Source organism: Ovis canadensis, chromosome 26 (genome assembly GCF_042477335.2).
Source record: "Ovis canadensis isolate MfBH-ARS-UI-01 breed Bighorn chromosome 26, ARS-UI_OviCan_v2, whole genome shotgun sequence".
In the NCBI taxonomy this organism is placed as follows: domain Eukaryota; kingdom Metazoa; phylum Chordata; class Mammalia; order Artiodactyla; family Bovidae; genus Ovis; species Ovis canadensis.
Window position 1 is genome coordinate 52,903,064 of NC_091270.1, and position 18,631 is coordinate 52,921,694.

Genomic DNA, 18,631 nt, shown 5'->3' on the forward strand with positions numbered 1-18,631 from the left:
CACGGCCGCACCCAGGCCAGGCCCTCCCACCAACAGACGATAGGAAGGAGCCAGGTCCCCACGCAGAAAACCTGGGGCTCTGAAGTAATTTCCCAACTCCTTTCCTGAGGCCCCAGGTACCTCGCACACACAACTCTCTGAAAATGAAAAACCTGCTCTCCCGGCAACGCGCACTGCATTGGGAGTTCTGACACTTAGGTCAAAACGGCGGGGGAGACAGGTATCCCTTCAGGGGCAGGATGTAAAATCCAGTAATTCTGCTACCTGTGGGTGAGCCTGATGAATAAGATGCAAAGATGACGAGTTTTTTCCCCTGGTGGTATTTCAACAGAATTGAAGATTTCACTTTCGGAATCTTGCAGAAAACAGCGCAGCAAGCACAAACGTTTTTTTCACCTTTTAGGACGCAGACCTTGCCATGAAGAGTGTTAACATTCTCTTGAGTAGCTCTTGACTTCACAGGCTTAAATGGTAAAATATAGTTCAAAAATAACAGTATATTTAAGATAGAAAACACTGAGCTTCACGTTTTCACGCAAATGATGAAAAACTGAAGTATTACTAGGGAGGGTCTGAAACAGCTCTCAGCTCCCTTTTAAAGGGCCTGTTTCCAGATCGGCCATAGGGCACTGAGCGCAGAGGTGCCTGGAGACAGCCAGACAGGTGCTCTCCTGATAGAGGCGGGGAGGGGCGAGGGGCAGAGGGGACGAGGAGGGAGGAGGGAGAGAGAAAGGGAAGAAAACTCAGAAGGTCAGGGACCGCCCGGAACAGGGGATGGAGGCGGCGGATGCAGGGGATGGAGCACGGGCGCAGCCTGGTAACAGCAACGCTAAGACACGCAAAGTGGAACAGGAGAGGCCGGGACCTTGGCCCAGCCCTGAGTGTCCGTGCCCCCTCCTTTTCTCTCTACTATTAGAGGGGAGCACCTGTTTCTCCCACCCGGTGAAGGGGACGAGCCCAGGACAGGTCACCCCGGGTCCACCCCAGTCTCCTGGGCAAGTCACGGCCACGCCCCGTCTGAGAAGCAGCAAGGAGGGCACATAGCACAGTGGTGTGTGAGGTCCCGGCTCAGCACAGGGGTCCACGCGCGGCAGAGAAAGCCCTGGGCGATGGGCAGGAACCCTGAGGCCTGAGCCTGGCCCTGCTGCTAACCCGCGACATGACCACAGAGAAGTCTCGTTTCACCATCTGTAAAGGGGGGACAGTAACAACACACGGACTTTTTGAAATTATTCTCAGGGTCAAATCCATTTTTTTCAGTGTTTGCGAGTTGTGGTTGGCTTCAAGCAACTTGAAGTTATTGGTTATCAGGGCAGTCACAGGGAGAATAAGAGCGTAAGGGTCCAAAATCCTTTGAGAAGGGTCTTCCTCACTCACATGGCCCCACCTCCCTCGAGGGCTGCTCTTCTTCCTGCTGTACAAACTCTGGCCTTGTCTTTGCCTAAAGACTGACACACACCGTAAGGCTCAGGAACTTCGTGGAGGGGTGGACGGAGGAGAAGGGGTAGAGAGAAAAGAACTTGAAAAAGCGCTAGGAAAAAAAAATCCGCACAAAATGGGAAAGCCATTTTGGAAAAGAACTCAGGGGTTTCTCATACTCTGAAGCATACGCTTACTGTGCAAGCCAGCAGACCCGTGAGAAATGGAAACACACGTCTATACAGGAGACTCTAAGTTCTCTCACAAGCAGTTGGTGTTACTATGCACGTGTGTCAAAACTTGTGCAACTGTACACTGACCACTGGTGGGCTTGCCTGTACATAAATTATGCTTCAGTAAGGCTGCTTATAAAATAACACTGGAATATATAAACACGTGCGGTGATGGATGCATTAATTAACTGTGTCAACTAGATGGGAAGAATTCTTTTGCAATGTATATGTATAAAAACATATAAAACCACCACAGGGTACACTTCATATTGTAACATTTAAATGATAATCTTACCACTTTATCAATTGTACCTTAACAGAGCTGAGGGGGATGAAAAGAAAACAACACAAGTCAGATTTGGTATTTTCCCTTCCTGCCACATTGTCCAGCTGAGATGAAGTATAAAAGCTAAAACAGTTTTTTAAAAAAAGAAAGAAACTGCAGCAAGGAGAGAAGGAACATTCCAGCTAGACACAGTGCGACCAGGCTCAGGGGCAAGCCGTCACCCTTGCTCCAAGCAGTGGCATCGAGAGGCACAGAGCTAATGAGACCCAAGGAGGGGCTACCTCACAGGGAAGTCCTCCACAAAGGGATTCGGACACAACTTTTCTGAGGTCGGAGATGAGAGAGGAAGGCCCAATGCCAGGATCGCCCACTGACCGCCCTTCAGGATGGGCATCAAGCGCTTCTACAGTGAAAAGAGCACGGGTCTCCCTGTGGAGACAAGTCTCCATTCCTTTCACAGGAGCCAAACCGAGGACAGGGCATTTCATGAGCATTTGAGGTCAGGGCAAATACGAGCCATTTCGGCTGAAAATCACATCCCTGGAAGGCCACGGGCTGGAGACGCGTGACGTCTACATTTGTGGACATCTCGTGTACCAAAGTTTCTGGGAGGTCAGGTCCAGTAAACGAGCGGATGAGATCATAAAACTGTCACCTTGTTTGTAACTCCGACACCAAATTCTAAAGTGTCCTGTAATGTCATCCCCCGTAAGTACAGTCAGAAGTGATTTACACAGCTCTGAGTGACAGTGTTCAGTTTCATACGCAGAATGGTGCTCGCACACTTGCCAGGCTGGGCCAGAGGCAGGGCCAGCCATGTCCTCTACCTGGAACAAGGAGGACTCAGGTGGGGGACGGGTGTTCTTTATGACGTGACTCTCAACGGTTAAAAAAACCAATAATAGGAAATGTGAACAAACACTCATGTACAAAGATGTTTATTCCGGTGTCATCTACTACCATCGTGAGCAAAGAGCAGACGGGACAGTGGCTGAGGAAGCGCGGGTGACTTCTAAAGATGGAGTTTTATACAGTCACTAAAACGGTGTAACGTGAGAGCTTTGCAGGACAATGGATCATAGTAATAATGCTGAAGGAAACAGGCGTTCACAAAATGGCCTAGACCACACTGCAGCTGTGCTGAAGAATGCTCCAGGCATGGGACTGAGGACACAGGCCCAAGTTCAGAGCGACTCCAGGTGTTCTCCACATTTTTTCATGTTACTAACATTTTCTACCACGAGCAATTACTACTTGTATTATTTTTTAAAATGCCTACAAAACACTACAAAGAAAAGCACATTTTCCCCCGCTAGGTTAGGAATGTAACACCAAAATAAGCTTAGTTTTTCCTAGTAAACAAAATGAATTTCATAGGAGTCTGCCTGTTTTTCAGCCTCTCAGAGATTTCTACTTGAGCTGTACTGAACAGTTCTGCTCTCTTGATTTCCCTTATCTTTGTTTCTCACTCTCAAGGCTGCCTCTCCATTCCTGTCTGAGCCCTGGGGGCACGGGTGTCTGTGTGGTTTGGGGCCTCCCGTGTGCGGGAGTCTGAAGGTCCCTCCTCGGCCACACCTGCTCCCTCTCTGGTCCCTTCTCTCACCTTCCTGATGAGTCTCTGGAGGTTCTGGCTGCCAGGACTGAACTTCACCCACAGAATAAGAAACTGTCCTGATGGCCCAAGTACTTCACAGTATTTCAGGGTAATGTTTACAAGAAACAACCTAGGTGATTAACTCTTTTAGCCTATCTTGGTTCAGAGACTTAGAGAACATTCAAGTCTGAAGGGACTTAGTTCAGTTCAGTTCAGTTCAGTCGCTCAGTCTGTCCGACTCTTTGCGACCCCATGAATTACAGCACACCAGGCCTCCCTGTCCATCACCAACTCCCGGAATTTGCCCAACTCATGTCCATTGAGTCGGTGATGCCATCCAACCATGTCATCCTCTGTCGTCCTCCTCTCCTCCTGCCCCCAATCCCTCCCAACATCAGGGCCTTTTCCAATGAGTCAGCTCCTCGCATCAGGTGGCCAAAGTATAGGAGTTTCAGCTTCAGCATCAGTCCTTCCAATGAACAGCCAGGGACTTTAGAAGTCATCTATTCTGATTTTGGTCCTTTTGAAGATGTGACTGTCCTCACTGGAAGTGCACGTTGTGATGACCCACTCACTCCACAGGAGGTGCCCCGAGGAAAGCAGCGGAAGTGATGCCCTGGGGAGGTATCCATCAGACCTTCTCAGTGACACTGGCTCCTGCCCTGGAGCTGGGATGCCTTGAAGTCCTGGTCTCTGCAGGGAATGGGAGGGCAGATTCGATGGGGAAAGACGAGAGGGTGATAAAGACAGCGGATAAGCAGGAATGCTGCAGAGCCTGCATCCTGGAACATTCTCAAGGTCCGATGATGTCTTGAGTCCTGCGCATCATCCAGAGACCACACGGCCAGGAAAAGGCAGTTTAGCCTGGAACCAGGAACCACAGGATTGTCCTGTGGGGAGAGCGGGTGGAAAGCTCTGACCCTCTCTTGAGCCGTGCAGTCAGCGGCCTTCATGAGTTTATGCAATGTGAACCCACTTCTTCTCGTCCCCCAGCAACAGTTTCCACTGCAGAGCCTGTGGGCTCAGCCCTCATTCCTGGTACAGTCAGTCTCTCTGCATTCCTGTCATTCTGACATTTAAATTTCTTCTGGGCTTATAAAGCATTTGTGTTATTTAGATGTTTTCCACACAGCCTTTTGCTCTCTGGGAAGGCGCTGGCTAAATCTAGTAAATAAGAATATATCTTTTTTAAAGGATAAAGAAATAAAAGCAAAATTCATTCAAATGAGGTAGAGTTAAAGGAGTTGAGATGATCTGACCTAAAGAAGGAAAGATCTAGGAAGTCCTATATGACTTACTTGAAAAATATTTTTTAAAAACTGAAAGATCGCCTCGGGAGGTATAAGTGTGAATGCCTTGTGGTGTTCAAATGGGATTTGACTGAGTGATGTGTTAAAGTAAGAAAGCTTTGATCTGTTGTTTCCACTTTAAATGGATAATTTAGTAAGTCCACGTAAAGGCTCATTTCAGTTCAGTTCAGTCGCTCAGGCGTGTCTGACTCATTGAGACCCCATGAACTGCAGCACGCCAGGCTTCCATGTCTATCACCAACTCCCCAAGCTTGCTCAAACTCATGTCCATCGAGTTGGTGATGCCATCCAACCATCTCATCCTCTGTTGTCCCCTTCTCCTCCCGCCTTCAATCTTTCCCAGCATCAGGGTCTTTTCCAATGAATCTGTTGTTCCCATCAGGTGGCCAAAGTACTGGAGTTTCAGCTTCAGCATCAGTCCTTCCAATGAATATTCAGGACTGATTTTCTTTAGGATGGACTGGTTGGATCTCCTTGCAGTCCAAGGGACTCTCAAGAGTCTAATCCAACACCACAGTTCAAAAGCATCAATTCTTCGGCGCTCAGCTTGCTTTATGGTCCAACTCTCACATCCATACATGACCACTGGAAAAACCACAGCTTTGACTAGACAAATCTTTGTCAGCAAAGTAATGTCTCTGCTTTTTTAATATGCTTTCTAGGTTGGTCATAGCTTTCCTTCCAAGGAGCAAGCGTCTTTTAATTTCATGGCTGCACTTACCAACTGCAATGATTTTGGAGTCCAAGAAAATTAAGTCTGTCACTGTTTCCATTGTTTTCTGATCTATTTGCCATGAAAAGCCTATCAAGAGAAAATATATTATCCACCCCTCTTCATCTAATTGGAGATACAGCAGTCTTTCATCATTAATAAGAAAAGCTACACTCAGATAGGAGGAGAAAACTTTGTAACTCAATGGGTTGCCCACAGTGAAATGAGCTCCCACTGGAAATGTGGAATTACCTGCAGTGGAGATTCGAAAAACAGGTTGTGACCACCTCGCCAGAGTGTTTTAGGTGCAATACTGCTTGAAACCCAAGGACAAGAACAGCTGAGCCTTATATTATCTATTCCCACTCCCAGACAGAAACGGCCTCTGAACATCTTTCCCTTTTTGTATGTACTATAGACACAGATTCCCTCCAAATATTCTAGGTCACCTGTTTTTGTTCACTCGTAACCAAAAACAGATTTGCTTTCAGGAGCAAATCACTTAATATCCTTTCTATCAACTGGCAAACCTAAGGATCACTTGTTCCTGTCCTGTGCCCTGAAGTGTTGGGCTGCTTGGCTAAGTCCCAGGAGCTATATTAGGGAAATACTTTCCCTTCAGCCACGGTTGAAAATGGAAATATGTATATAAATAGACATCTTGGTTCTTACATATCTATTTGCTAATTTTATTCCGAGTATAATGGAAGTTCAATAAAGATGCGAATGATACTTATAAAAACATTGATTCCTGCTACCACTATGTATTATTTCTATTACTGGAACATTAATATAAATGGAAGAGTTGATAGGTGAAGATTATTATCTTAACTATTATCCACGCTCAGTTTACAGCCCTGTATTTCTTATTTTCATCCGAGGTTCTTAAGCAAAATTAATAAATATTAAAATGACTTAGTTGGACTTTTTCTCTCTGCAAGGGAGCAAAGTCCATTCAAGTCTCTGAAGTACCTCATCAGAAGGCAACAAACTTGATTCAATTCCACCAGTAAGGGCAAAATAGTAAGTAAAGCAGCCTAAACAAGGCAGTGAGTCCATAAATTTGGTTGGTAAGTCAGGTGAAAATTTAGCAGTTCCTCATACCTCTGAGACTATGAAATTAAAGTCTCATTACTAAAATTAGAGGGGTCTTCCTGATGGCACAGTGGTAAAGAATCCACCCACCAAAGCAGGACACATAGGTTCGATCCCTGGGTTGGGAAGACCCCCTGGAAAACGAAACGACTACCCACTCCAGTGTTCTTGCCTGGGAAATTCAATGGACAGAGGAGTCTGGCAGAGTCTAGTCCAAAGGGTCAGACACAACTTGGTGACTAAACAACAACTAAGTTAAGAAACCACAAGCATTTGCTTGATATCACCTTCGAAAAACCACAGAGACAGAAGGTTTTAAAAAAGACAGTTTATAAGATTCCTTTGAAAATGATTTCCCCGTTCTGAGAGTGCTCCTGTGGCTTCATTCCTCATGTGCAGTTAAGATAGAAACTTCCCAGGGCAAGTCACTAGCTCCCTGTGTCTGTTTCGTTTAGAAAGCTTAGAGCCAGGAAGGCACTTGTATGTGAACATAAGGAGCTTTCTTACAATAACCAGAAAGCCACCAGATATAAGCTGCTCTTCCGTGATGTTTGAAATCAGAGAGTTGGACTGTGAAGAAGGCTGAGCGCCAAAGAATTGATGCTTTTGAACTGTGCTGTTGGAGAAGACTCTTGAGAGTCCCTTGGACAGCAAGGAGATCCAACCAGTCCATTCTGAAGGAGATCAGCCCTGGGATTTCTTTGGAAGGAATGATGCTAAAGCTGAAACTCATGCGAAGAGTTGACTCATTGGAAAAGACTCTGATGCTGGGAGGGATTGGGGGCAGGAGGAGAAGGGGACGACAGAGGATGAGATGGCTGGATGGCATCACGGACTCGATGGACGTGAGTCTGAGTGAACTCCGGGAGTTGGTGATGGACAGGGAGGCCTGGCGTGCTACGATTCATGGGGTCGCAAAGATTTGGACACGACTGAGCGACTGAACTGAACTGAAGACAGAAAGAAACCTATACTTTCTTGCATCATCACCTACTCCGTCACCTTTACTGGAGCTCCTGGGTGTGTTCCAATGGCTGTTCTGTGTCGCTTCCTTTCAGCCGACTGAACCGAACTCGTTTTAGTATTTCTTGTAAGGCGGACCTGTCAGCAGGGCATTCTCCCAGCCTTTATTTACTTGCTGATGCTCCTATTTAGAAAGACAGCTCTCGGGGATACAGGATTCCCTTAGCACTTTCCTGGGTCCTCTCACTGCTGCCTGGCCTCCACTGCTGTGAGAGGCCCTGGGCTTCCCCCAGACGCCATGAGTCACGGCTGCCTCTCTGCATTCCCACTTTCTCCTCATCTTTCGGCATTTTGACTGTAATATGTCTGGGTGTGGACCTCTTCGCATTCATCCTAATTGGCACTTGTTAAGCACTTTGGGTGTGCACATTAGTGTTTCTCATTGGCGTTGGGGATTTGCCAGCCATGGCTTCTTTGACAGTGTTTTTCTGCCCTTTCTCTCTCTTCTGCTTCTGGTATTCCTGCTGGGACTCTTCACAGTGGCCCATGTTTTTCTGAGACTGTTCATTTCCCCTCATTCCTTTTTTCTTTCAGTTCTTCTGAAACTGTAACTTCTATCACTTCTGTAACTTCTACCACTCTATCTTCAAATTTGCTGCTTCTCTCTTCCGAAAATGCAAATCTACTGTGGAGCCTCCTGAAGAGTTTTTCATTTTGGTTACTGTACTTTTCAACTCCAAAATTGCCATTTAAAAAAAATGTTTTGTGATTAAAATACGCATAGAATTTTCCATTTAACTATTTTTAAGTGTATAGTTCAGTGACATTAAGTACATTCACGTCATTGTGTAAACATCACCACCATCCGCCTATAGAACTTATCTTACAAAACTGAAACTCTGTACCCACTACACAATAATTTTCCATTCTTCCTGGCCACCACAATTCTACCTTCAGTCTCTGGAATCTGACTGTTCTAAGTGCATCACATGAGTGAAATCATACACTCTGTCTTTTTGTGAATATCTTATTACGCTTAGCATAATGGCTTCAAAGTTCATCCTTGTTGCAACGTGTCAGAATTCCCTTTTATTTTTAGGCTGAATAATAGTCCATTGTACGTATGGACCATATCTTATTTATCCATTCATCTGTTGATGGACTTCTGGGTTGCTTCCACTTTTTGGCTATTGTGAATAATACTATTAAAACAGTGTACAAATATCTCTTGGAGTCCCTGCTTTCAGTTCTTCTGGGTATACAACCAGAAGCAGCATTGCTGGGTCAGATGATAAATCTGTTAATTTTTCCAGGAACCACCAGTAAAATACTACTTTGTACGGCAGCTACACCATTTTACATTCTCACCAACGGTGCACAAAGGTTCCAGTTTCTCCACATGTTGTTTTCTATGTTATTGTTTTTTCAGGCGAAGTCATCTCAATGGACATGAGGTGATATCTCGCTGTGGGTTTGACTTTCACTTTTCTAGCGATTACTGTTGGTACATCTCTTTATGTGCTTGCTGGCCATCTGTATGGAGAAATGTCCATTTAAGTCCTCTGTGCAGTTTTGAATCAGTGTATTTTTCTACTGTTTAAGTTGTAGGAGTTCTTCATATATTTATATTGTGGATACTAGCCCCTTGTCAGATATATGATTTACAAATATTTCCCCCACTCTGTAGTTGGCTTTTTACTCTGGTGTCCTTTGATATACAGAAACTTTTAATTTTGCTGTAGTCCAATGTATCTATCCTTACTTTTGCTTTTGGTGGCATAACTACATTTGTTTTTTTTTTTTTAATCATTTCTATCTCTTTTAAGGATAGTCTCTATTTGATGAGTCACTGCCACCAATTTTCCTTGAATTCTTTCAGAATAGTTTAGATTTTGAACTAAGATAATATAATAATAGCTGCTCTGAAGTCTGCTAAGTTCAATAAATGGGTCCCTCAAAAGCAGTCTCTCCTGCCTGCTTACTTCTCCTGTGTATGTATCACGCTTTTCAGTTTCTCTAACATGACTCATACTTTTTTCTTGAAAAATGGACATTTTACAAAGGACAACGTATATTGTAGCAATGCTGGTTACCGGTGCTCCCACCCCGCAGATGTCTGTTGTTATTTGGCTGTTCTCTTGGCTGCACGACGCTGGGGACCTCTCCTTATCCTACAGCGCACAGCTGTTACTGTGCCCGCTCAGATAGTCCCCCACGTCTTTGTATTTTAGTCTGGCTTGCTAGAAATCACCCATGGGACAGCATAAGCTACTTACTGGTCAAAGGTTGTGCTTAAGCCCCCTTAGCTAGTGAGATTTCCAGGCTCTACCACGGTGTTTGGGGCTTAGAGACTACTTTGCTCAGAGAGCAAAGGATGGAGGGAGCATCTGAAAGCAAAGGGGCAGCGCAAGGGTAATTGCTGGAGAGCTGGGATTATTCTGTATCCTGGCTGTGCTGGTGGCCATAAAACCCCGAGCATGTGTAAAACCTCATTCAGCTGTACACCAGAAAAAGGGAATTTTTGCTGTATGTAAATTTTTAAGTGACTGGATCTGCCTAAAAGGCATCTATCAACATATCCTATGGCCGCCATCAACATATCCTCATGGTTTGGCTTAAAAAGAAAAGATAACTTCTACACCTGGAGTCATATCCAATTGATCACTTGAGTTCTTAAAAGGAGACAAAAACCAAATCTTTCTTATTATACGATCGCCTACTGGAATCATTTCGTCTCAGAACACATATACTGACTAAAAACCAGATCCTTCTAGTACTTAACAGTTAGCATGACAATGCATGATAACTACCGCGTGATAATGTCAAGCTTTTCTACCTGGCCAAAGAAGTCTCTTCTGGATTAGACTTCAAGTCAAAATTCTGGATTCCATTAATTGTTACTGACAAGGCTCACAGAGCCTGAAGACATTATGACTTAAAAGACGGGGGAATATCAGAAAAATGTCCACAAAAGTAGAGATGGCAAAAACCAGGCCTGACAGAGGAGGTGTGAGGGTGGGCGTGCTGCCTGCCAGGTGCCCAGGAATTCTCGGCTCCACTCGGCAGGCTGAGGCAAAAAGTGATGGGCCATCCCAGCACGCCCCCATCCCTGCTCCAGCGCCACTTCAATTTCAGGTCAGGTTGAAAGCAACCCCTCTTTCTTTTAGAAACCTTCACGCTCATTGATGAGTTCCTTCATAATTCCCAGCCACCTCGCTACGCTGAGTACAACTGCACCTTCTCGTTTCCGATTCCAGTCTTCAGAGAAAAGACAGAAACAAACACACAAACAAACAAAACAGATGAATAAACAAACAAAAAAAAACCCAAAAAGGAAGAAAATGAACTCGGTCCAAGTTTTTAAGCCAAGATTCAATGACCCTTTCCCTGGATAGCCATCAGCTTCCTGCCTTTTCTAATGGAGTTAGAGCCTCAGGAAATACTTTTTTCTGCTTTCTCTCTTCTGAAAAGGTGCTCTCTTCCTTCTTGCCAATCAACTGGCAAAGCCTTCTGTCAATCAAACTGTAACTGCCGACTTATTCGTCTTGATGCGAGTCTGTGCTCCCACTCAACGCAGGAGGAATCTGTGACTCAGTGCAAGCTGGACCCACCTGGCAGCGAGGATACGCTGATGTGGCCGCCATCAGCATATCCTCACCAGGAACAGAGCTCCATCCACTGGCTACCTGACTATTTGGGTTAAACGGTTCACCCACTGCTCCTTTCCCCTCCCCTGCCCAGAGAAAAAGATGATAAATCCATGTGGGATATGTCTTTACTTCCTGGGGAAGGTGAGAGCCTGGAGAAGGATTACAAGATTATTCCAACCATACCGTTGCAGGAGAAAGAGGTGAAGATGATGAAGAAAGCAAGGAGAGGATGAGGATGCTCCTTTAAGAAGGAAACCTGAAAAACCAGCTCTCTGGGCTCCCAGGACTCTGGGAAAGACTCCTGACGAGTAACAAAGGCTCTGAACCAAAGGTTAGGCCACAGTGTGATCCATCTGGCTTCTGGAGGCACTTTTGCTTTAAGTTTAACGTTATCAGTCTTGTTGAAAGTGGATTCAACTCAACCTCCACCCAGACCTCTGTCCCCAAGTGAACCTGGTGATGGATCCATTCATTCTGGTCAAGGCTTAGTGTTTGAACAGACTTCAAAGGGAGACCTTTGCCACAGCCATCAAAAGTATTTATTCTTTCATGTCACTATACAAAGTGGGTAGAAAGGGAGGCCTCCTGTTAAGGCTCAATAATTTCTTAAATCAAGTACCACCAGTACCAAAACAATTCCCCCAATTACCCTTCCGATTAGGCCATAAGGACACGCTGGGAACATCTGGCAGAAGTAACGTAGCAGCAGATGCTCTCTTACGCCGTTATCACCTCGGTTAACGCTGCCAAGATGCACGCAGAAGCCACACAGTAAGTGCTGCGTAAATACGACCCAAAGCCTGCGGCCATGGTTCCACCCTCCGCTATGCTGGGCCTAAGTGAATAATCTTAATGCTAGGTGTACTATTTTAATGACTTTTAAAAAAATGTTTTATTTGCCAGCTCCCTGCCTTCCCTCTCCACATGACAATGCTGCTGCTGCTGCTAACTCGCTTTAGTCGTGTCCAACTGTGTGCAACCCCAGAGACGGCAGTCCACCAGGCTCCACCGTCCCCGGGATTCTCCAAGCAAGAACACTGGAGTGGGTTGCCACCTCCTCCAATGCATGAAAGTGAAAAGTGAAAGGGAAGTCGCTCAGTCGTGTCCGACTCTTAGTGACCCCATGGACTGCAGCCTACCAGGCTCCTCCGTCCATGGGATTCTCCAGGCAAGAGTACTGGAGTGGGGTGCCGTTGCTTTCTCCGTGAACCTGGCCAAACTGAGATTCGTGGGACAGTTCACGGAACCTCTGGAGCACTGAGGTCACAAGGCAGGCCCTTGCCAGATGCCTTTTGCCTGTGCCTGGAACATGTATGCCCAGTGGTTCCTGACCTTCTGAGACCCCATGGGGCGTAGCCCGCCAGGCTCCGCTGTCCATGGGACTCCCCAGGCAAGAATACTGGAGTGGGTTGCCATTTCCTTCTCCAGGGGATCTTCCCAACCCAGGGATGGAACCCATGTCTCCCTGCATTGGTAAGCAGGTTCTTTACCACTAGCACTACCTGGGAAGCCCAGTATGCACATAAAAGTTTTGGTACATACAGAAAAGAAGAAAGTAAAACAAGGAACACTGCTCCTAGCCCACCCCTGCAAGATGACCACTGTTTCTCTGCACACTTGGGTGTGCTCGCTTTATCCACAGGGGGAGGTATTAATTACACAAGCCACAGAGAAGCCACTGATGAATCAAATAAAATATAAAAGTCAAAATAAAAATGAATTACGACAGTTCTGTTTTGAAAAGAAAGGTTTTCATTATTTCACAACTCATATATGCTCACTGAAGAAAAAAGCCTAAAATACAGGTAACCAGGAAGCCAGGGGAAAATGTGAGCTCATTCCTGTAGCTAACTGTTGTTATACTGGGGGCACTGCATTCTTTTTTATGTGCATATAAATGCCTTCCTTTTCAAAAAGGAATTAAAGCTATGAATACCCATTTAAAAATATCTTCCATTCAAAAAATGAGCTGATACTTAATGTTTTTTTGTAACCTGCTAGTTTCACTCCATATATATCCAATACCATCATTTCAAACAGCTGTAGCACGCTGTAATACGGGGCAGGACCATAAATTACTTGGCTTCCCTGGTGGCTCAGATGGTGAAGAACCTGCCTGTGATGTGAGAGACCCGGGTTTGATCCCTGGGTCAGAAAAATCTCTTGGGGAAAGGAATGGCTACGCACTCCAGTATTCTTGCCTGGAGAATCCCATGGACAGAGGAGCCTGGTAGGCTACGGTCCATGCACCTTATTAGGTTGTTTCTGGGGATCTTTGAATTGTTAGGTCATTAATTCTTTCTAATTAAAAACTAAGGAGTTTTCCTTTTCTCTCCTTTCAAAGTTACATTTTTTGATTCAGCAACTGCCATGAGATAAAGCTAATCCCAAGTGACCTAACCATTCTCATTTTTAATGACACATCTGTGGACTAGATACGACTGACTTTAGAAACAAAATTATTGCTGCCAGGGTGAAAATACCCAAAGAAAGCCTTTTCCGTCACTTTTCTTTGTATAGAAATGAAAATAGCCTTTGCCTGCTATCGTGAAGAACCAAATCAACTAGCCACTGGGCGTTTCCTCTATTGGACATATAGTTACTGAGAGTTCAGGAGTTTAAAAGACAGTATGTTCAATTCAGGGGCAGATCCAAGGTGTTCAAAGTCAGCCGTCTCTGCTTCTGAACTGCTGAGATAAAACCTGTGTTTTCTGGGTGCAATCAGAATATGGACCAGGCCTCACATACAGTGTGCGTGACACGTGACACAGATGTGGGACATGACGGTGCACATGCCTTCACGTCTGAGAAGTCAGTTGGTTCCAATGTAATGAGGTCTGAGGACTTGGTGACAACTCGCAGAATGCACCTGCCACCTCCGCCCTCTGTCCCCCGTGACAGCACACATTGGAGTCCGTGCCACACTGCCTCACCTGCAGGAATGCGGAATCCTCTGCAAATGCATAACTGACAACAAATGCTGAGGGCGCCCCCGTTCCAGCTCTCAGGGCCGAGCTCTGGGCCTCCGCGCCGGGCCCAGGCTGGACCGGCCTCTCTGGGGACAGCAGCTCACTCCCGCTGTGACACCTTCTAGGCAGCACTGTCAGAACATGTCCTCAGGGAACCCTCCCTCCACTGGGATCGCAGAGCGCCGACTGTCCCAAACGCCATACAGGGTGTAGCAGATGGACAGACACACTCTCCGGAGTTTCTGCTTTCCACCCCAGAGCACTCCTTCAAGCAAATCACACAGGAAGAATGTACAAAAGGGCAAAGACCACGAAATTGAGATGCATCTGTATTACGTGCAAGATGGAGGGCGGGGAGGGACGCTTAGGAGGGAGCATCTGGACTGGGGAGGCAGGAACGGCGAGCCGCCCGACTCTAGGTCATTCATCACGTGGATGGAGGCAGGGCACCTATGGCCTGGGACACTACGATGGAATGACTCACTATTTATTTGCATGAAGCGCCTACTATGTGTCTGGCTGGCTGTTTGCTGCAGATGTAAACCAACAGGGTAAACAGGCCCCCAGGCCCCGGCTCGGGGGAGAACCATGAACACAATATGTCGAGGTGCTCCGTCTCCAGCCTCCCGATGTCAGATGGAAGGCCCTGTGCAAGCATGGGTCAGCATTCCCGCGGTGCAAGGGACACAGATCGGGGAGTGGGGTAGGGCCACACTCCCTGCCCAGCCTCCTTGCTTCTTAAAGGGAGATGAGTCCCCCCTTCCATGGGGACTGTCCCAACAGCCTATGACGTGGAGGGGCCACAGGCTAACACCAAGGGGCCCCCATACAGAGCAGAGACGGCGACACCTGATGGCTCAGCATGACTGCATCAGGCTCTCATCTGCTCCCCATCTGGCGTGGGCAGGGTCCTAACTACTGAGCTCACAGAAGTAACTGCAAAACTCTCCTGGCTAATCATTAGTCTTCTCGAAGTGATAGGAGACAGAGAGAGGAGGGAAGGCTGGCGGGGATTCGGACAGGTCGTTTAACTCCTGACTTCCGAAGGAATACTGAAAGCCCTGCAAACCCAGGTTTCAACGGCTTCAGGAAAACAGCTTACCTCTTCCAGTACCCCAATTCCCCATTTTATAACACTCTTCTCTCTGTACAACTTGTCCAGGGGTCCTCCAACTTCATCTGAATCACTTGCGGAGTGAGTTAAAACACAGATTGCTGGGCCCTCCCCCCTCCCCAAACTGTTTGAATCAACAGGTCTTGGGTGGGGCCTGAGAATGTACATTTTTCACTAGCTCCCAGGTGGGGCTAAGGCTGGCTGCATGACGAGAACCACAGTTCTACCCTAATCATCACTGGACCAAACCCTTACATCCTCAACAGAGTTGGACACCAGCTGGCCTCTGTCCCTGGGCCCTGGAATACAGATGCCGGACTAACAATTCAAGAGTCCCCTTGGTCATTTTTTTCCCCTCCTGGCTAAATAATAGAAGTTCCTAACATCTTTTATAGGCATCATTTTTCAACCCTTTAATCATTTCTGAGGTTCTCTGTCGAGCTCTCTCTGAAGCCCTTTTAGCTGTGGGGCTGTGAACTAGGCCTGGAGCCTTAGTCAGAGATGGGATGAGGTTGAACATAAAGGGAAAATGACTCACACCACATCCTCCTGGGTATTAATCTCTTGCACCCGCGCCTGCCTTATGAGTGCCCTCTGATTCATGCCATTCCGACTCCTTTATGGGCTGCAGTAACACCAGGCTGACCTTCAGAAACGCCTTTCTTCCAAGAAGCTCAAAGCCCTTCTCTAACTAACATAGCAGTTGACCCAACATCCCCAACTGGGCTAAGTAACCTGTTCAATTATGTATCAGTTTTTAAGAGGGAGAGAAAGTCTGGAACCCAAATATCACTGTATGGAGAAAGATGCTCCTTACATTTATAATATGTTTGAACATGTAGGTGGTTCATGCTTCGGCTAGATGGCGCTCTGGATGTTTCTGGGGGTAATAATGGAGCTAATAGGAGCTTCCAGGTGGCTCAGTGATAAAGAATCCACCTACCAAGGCAGGAAACACAGGAGATACAGGTTCGATCCCTGAGTTGGGAAGATCCCCTGGAGGAGAAAATGGCAACCCACTCCAGTATTCTTGCTGGAAAATCCCACAGACAGAGGAGCCTGGCAGGCTGCAGTCTCTGGGGTCGCAAAGAGTCGAACACGACTGAGCAGCTGAGCGTGCACACGTGTCAAGCTGCCTTGTCTACAGATGAACAGCACGCACTTTCCAGCTGCAGGTGAGACTCCCGATCCCCTTCCCTGTGTGGGACTCGCCACAGTGACCCTGGGCTGTGGACCGGGCCCTGGGGGCCTCTCACCTCCATCCCTTCCCTAGCTGCTGGGAGAGACAGGGAAGCAGGGCCCGGCGGCACTGCTGGCAGGAGCCCAGACGGGGAGAGCGGCCCCCGGCCCCCGCCCCCGCCCCCGCCCCACGTGTTCTCCATTTCTTCTGCTAGTTCACTCAGTGTCAAGTTGGGCCCGCGCTCTGCATCTGCGTCCCGCCTAACACGAGCACGTGGGCTCCTGGAGTATAGGAACTACGCTTTCTTTGTGCATTGTATGGCTCTGGGGGTGCTTCATACATGCTAAATAACAACAGTCTCTCAGCACGTCCAGGAGCTCTTGGCATTCCTGCCGGGGCCCAGATCCTATTACCATACCCTTGTGCCCGAGACCCGCAGTGTGGAAGACACCCTCTGCTCACTGCTCCTTTCATGCCAGACGAAACAGTGGAAAACTCAGTGGATCAAGCCCTATTCCTGCAAGGTTTCCTTCTGAAAGAGAACATTCTAGAAGTGCGATCACTGAGCACCTGCATTGGGCTCCCAATCAAAGGGCAACCTGTTAGATCATTTCAGTTCCCTTCTGGCCATGCTGACAGTAAAGGGGACCCAGAGAGAAGGCGCCTCTCTGCATTCCCGAAAACTCCTCAAAGCTTCAGAGCAGAAGGCTCTTCTCTAGGAATGAAATCCCAGGAAGAGCAATCTCCTGCGATCAGGAGTTGTCAGAGCCTCCAGGGCTAGGACTATTTTAAGAGGGGGAGGCTGAGGACAGGAGGGCAGGTGGCCAGGGTGAGCAGCTTAAGCAGGGCTAGAGGACACACGTGCAGAGTCAAGTGCAGAGGAGCGACGGGCAGCACAGGTGTGTCTGACACACGGCTACACACGGTTGGAGCCACAGGCTCCGGGGTCCTTCCCCAGGCCACAAAGCTGCCCGTGGTTCTCAGCATCTGGACCTCCTGCTGGTGACTGTGAGTTGAGCTCACTGTGATTGGTCACGGTCAAGGTCACAGTCAAGGTCACAAGCAGTCTGGAGTCTCTTCCCAAGAGGGTACCGAGACCCCCGTCCCTTCCCGGGAGAGCCCTTCCTTCCCCCAGGCACTGGTGAGCCGCAGGAGGAGGGTCTCTGCTCCAGCAAACCCTCCTGACATTCCCACACCAACACTGACATCACCTCCGGTCCTGGATCACTCTCTCACGGCACATAAATCACAAAAACAAACACTCGGAAAGTGTTTACGAGCATTTTAGCAACTCCTCCTAAAAGAACATATGCTTCCTCGTAGTAAAAATACCTTGGGAAACATCCTTCTGTTAAGTTTTTTAAAAACAGACAAATCTTACACGGCTTTTTTTTGCAGGACTAAACTACAGTTGCGTGGCTGAATAATAGCTTGAGGAGGATCTAACACCCAACCACAGTGTAACTCTAAAAACACTCCACTGAGATTCTGATGGTACTTCATTAAGAGTTAAAAGAAAGAATAGGAACAGTTAGTTTCTTTGGATAAAAGTATATACTCCAAAGGAAATCCTGGAACAAAGTCCCTTCAACTGCTGAAGATGACATTACAGACTTTTCTGTTATAATTGCAATGAATTTGGACGGCAAATTTCTCTTCTGCTCAATAAAAAGACTTCAGTTAAAAAAAAAAAGTTTCCTTCCAAAAATAGACCAAGCACTCAGTCCTATTTTCCCGTCTTACATTCTTTTCCTACTAAATGTACCCTGAAACATTTCCTTTCATTGTTGGCACCTTGGGTTGTTGGGATTTAAAATCGGACAATACATAGTAACAAAGAAGTCTTTAAATAAAGCTTTCCAAATGGAAAAAGGCATCTGAGGGTATGCCTTCCCCTGGGCCCAGAGGATGGAACCCTGACGCCTGGCAGCATTAGAACTGTTTCATTAAAATCGACATTCCCAGAGTAGGGGAGGGAATATACATGTTAATTGATAAAGGAATTCCTGCCAGGCTCTGTGTTATAAGCAAGTTGTTTGGCATGAAGTCAGCGTCTTGTGAATTAAAACACACTTTGAACCAAGCCAGGTGATTCAGATGTAATTA

General features: G+C 46.9%; 1 protein-coding gene across 2 annotated transcripts in view; it reads right to left on the bottom strand.

Moving 5' to 3' along the window:
* Positions 1-18,631, bottom strand: part of SLC20A2 (solute carrier family 20 member 2) — a 110,727-nt gene that overhangs the window by 55,916 nt on the left and 36,180 nt on the right. The window lies entirely within an intron of this gene.